The following is a 3,499-nucleotide window of genomic DNA, read 5'->3' as shown; positions in this document are numbered from 1 at the left end:
GAAAGAGGTGGGACTAAGAAGTGAATGGAGAGGATTATTTCAAACAAGGAGACCTTTCCTCAGGGGAAAGGAGGGAATTTTATCAGGCAGATTCCCTCCCTAGAGCTACCAGGGAGTTCAAATCTAGACTGACAGGCTTAAAATTCAGCCACCATTGAGTTAGGTACTAAGTATTGGTTTGGTGATGATGGCTTAGCAAAAATGACTCCATTTTGCTCTATTGTTCCTTTTTTTAAAAAACACACACACATCTGTAGTTAGCATGCTTCGGGGGTTGGGGGTCAGGGAAAAGGAGCAGCTGTGTTCACGCCAGGGGCCTGGGGATGGAGACAGAGCCACATAAGCCCCGGTGACGGTGGGGAGCAGGCCACTGCGTGGGCAGGCCAGGGAAGCAGGAGCCCCTGTACATCCAAGAAGCCCTAGTCCCAGAATGTGTGGGTGCTCTCTGCTTGCAGCCAGGCTTGCAGGAGGGGTCCTGCCTCTCACCGCCCCTGAAATTTGTATAAGAAATATGTATTTGCTCATTCAGGTAACCACAATATATTCTCCATGTTTATTCGGTCTTCCCTCGTGGCTCCTGGCTCGCAGCTCCCCAAACCCCTGGAACGCCCTGAGTGATGAGAGCAGTGGGAGCATCTCTGGTTCTAATACTTAGTGTCTCCTCCTCCCTCAGTTCCTGAAAAGGCCCGAGTCATAAAGGGGAGCTGGTCTCATTATTCATAACAGGCCCCTTCCCACAACTGGGTTTGCTATGCTAATGAGCGACGTTTGGAAAGCACCTAAGTGGGGCTGGTTGGCCCTTGAACTGGGGCTGGAACTTTCAGTCCCACCTGATTCCTCGGGAGCAGAGAGGCTGGGGTTGAATCAGTCACCAGCGGCCAATGATTCCTTCAGGCAGGACTGTGCACTGAAGCCTCCAGGAGAGCCCACCCGGGGGCTTCGGAGAGTTTGCAGGCTGGGGACCCAGATCGCTTCCTCGGGCCGCCACCTGGGCCCAGCTCCTCGAGGACGGAGCCCCTTTGTCTGGGCCTCACCCTATGCATCTCTTCTTCTGGCTGTTGATTCATATTATATCCTTTGCCATGAATTGGTAATCTAGTGAGTAGAGGGGTTTTCTGCGTTGTGTGAGTCGCCTCAGCAAGTTTACAGAACCCAGGGTGGTGGTGGCATCCATAAATCTCCGATCTCTAGCCGCTCAGTCAGAGCGCAGGTAACATCTGGGCTGGTTGGCATCTGACGTGGAGGGCAGTCTCGTTGGACTGGGTGCTTGATTTGGTGCCATTTCCAGGTTCAGTGTCAGAATTGAGCTGCGTTGCAGGACACCCAGATACGGCCCACGCATAGATTGTTGGTGAGGTGACCCCCACCACACATTGGAACTGGGTGCTAGAATCTTAGCCCCTTACGGGGTGGCCTGCCATGGCTCTTTGTTGAGAGCTTACTAACTGTCTACACATTGTTCTTTAGGTTGGGGAATCAGAAAGACCAAGATCCCCTAACGCTGGGGCGGGGAACCTGTTTTCTGCCAAGGGCCATTTGGATATTTTCTTTTTAAATATTTTTTTTATTGATTTTACAGAGGAAGGGAGAGGGAGAGAGCAATAGAAACATAAATGATGAGAGAGAATCCTTGATCGGCTGCCTCCTGCACGATCAGGGATTGAACCTACAACCTGGGCATGTGCCCTGAAGGGGAATCGAACTGTGACCTCTTGGTTTATAGATTGACGCTCAACCACTGAGCCACACCGGCCAGGCCCATTTGGATATTTATATATTTATTTATCTATTTATTTTAATTTAATGTCCCTGGGAGACAATTTGCTGTTGGAGGTGAAATGAGAACGATGGAGGCAGAAACAAGGAGGTTCCAGAAGCGCTCGGGGCAGTCCCCAGCCTCTGAAGGAGTAAAGGGCTTTGTTTGTCCTCTTCCCTGCAAGCCCACCAAAACAAAGGCCCCTCCAGAGCTGGCTTATTAGCAGAGTCGATTACATTTCAAAAAGGCGTGGGCTCTAAAGAGATGAGGCCCCACCTACTGAGCAGGCAAGGCTGTCCCTGGAAGTCTGCCCCTGCAGTTCAGACCCTGAGGCCTAGGGTGCCGGCACTGGGCAGCAGCAGCCCACCACAGACCCGTCAGTGGGCATTATTAAGCTGCCGTGTGATGTCCAAGGTGTTCTTGACTCCTTTGTTCAGCAACAAGTTGGCCAGGCTGGTGCCCAGGTTCTCAGCAGCCAGCTGGGCTGCTGGTGGAATGCTCTGGGCAGTGATGCCCACCAACTGTGGGTCATCTTCAGGGCCATCTTCATGCTGGGCAGGGACGTGGATGGTGGCCTGCATGGTCTCTTGCATGCCCTCCGAGCCATCCCGACTCCAGACTCCTCCAGTCAGGTACAGCAGGTGCTGTAGGAAGGCTCGTTCGGCAATGCAGCAAAGCAGGGTCTCTGGATGGTGCAACATGCCCACCAGGTCCCAGAGGTCCTGGTCCTTGGCTTGCACTTCCACGCCCAGGGCCCCCTGACGCACAGCGTACACGCATTCCTCGGGGAGCAGGCTCTGCCCCACGCGGTTCTGCCAGCCCATGCGCTGCAGGCCCGCCGCAGCCAAGAGGATGGCACTGAACTCCTGCAGCTCATCCAGCTTCTGACGCCAAGTGCTGAGGTTTCCCCAGATGCTCCTGAACTGCAGCTGTGGGAACTTTCTCTGCAGCTGGGCCGCTCTTCGCAGGGAGCTGCTTCCTACCACACTCTTCTCTGGCAAGGTCTCTAGGGTCTTCCCAACAAATTTTGGGTGAAAGACAACAGCATCATAGGGGTTCTCTCACTTGCAGATGCTCCACTGGTGAAGCCTGGAGGAAGCACTGTGGGCAGGTCCTTCAGGGAGTGAATGACCTGGTCCACTTCATTCTTCTCTAATGCATGCTCCAGCTCCTGGGTAAACAGGCCCTTCTCTCCGATCTTAGAGAGTGCAGTATCCAGAATCTTGTCCCCTGTGGTGGATATAGCAATGATTTCAAACTGCAGACCTGGGTTTAAGGTTTTCAGCATTGCCACCACCCTGTCCGTCTGTATGCGTGCCAGCTGGCTCTTGCGGGTACCCACGCGAATCACTCTCATCTTTGGGCTGTTTTCTTCCATCAGCGTGGCCGCATGGCTGGTGGCAGACATGGCAGTACCCAGGCAGCAGGGCCAGCGCAGGGCTCCGAACTCGGGATTCTGGCGACACCGGCTGGCGGCATGGACGCCACGGAGAGCCTGAGCTCCGTCCGCAGCGCTGGCTCGGCCCGGCTACGTCACTACCGGTGCCCACCCTCCGCATTTGGATATTTATAACATAATTTGCGGGCCATACAAAATTATCAACTTAAAAATTAGCCTGCTATATTTGGTCAAACGTTTCATTAATGCATCCCTAATGCCCTGGCAGGGCCAGACCAAATGATTTCCCGGGCCTTACACGGCCCTTGGGCTGGGTGTTCCCCACCCTGCTCAAGGAGTCACCC

At 53.9% G+C, this 3,499-nt stretch overlaps 1 pseudogene; it reads right to left on the bottom strand.

The window, feature by feature from the left end:
- Positions 1-1,956: 1,956 nt before the first annotated feature.
- LOC102761047 lies at positions 1,957-3,298 on the bottom strand (annotated as a pseudogene).
- Positions 3,299-3,499: the final 201 nt, after the last annotated feature.

Source organism: Myotis davidii, unplaced genomic scaffold (genome assembly GCF_000327345.1).
Source record: "Myotis davidii unplaced genomic scaffold, ASM32734v1 scaffold3, whole genome shotgun sequence".
Lineage (NCBI taxonomy): Eukaryota > Metazoa > Chordata > Mammalia > Chiroptera > Vespertilionidae > Myotis > Myotis davidii.
This window is presented reverse-complemented; position numbering and strand designations above follow the sequence as displayed.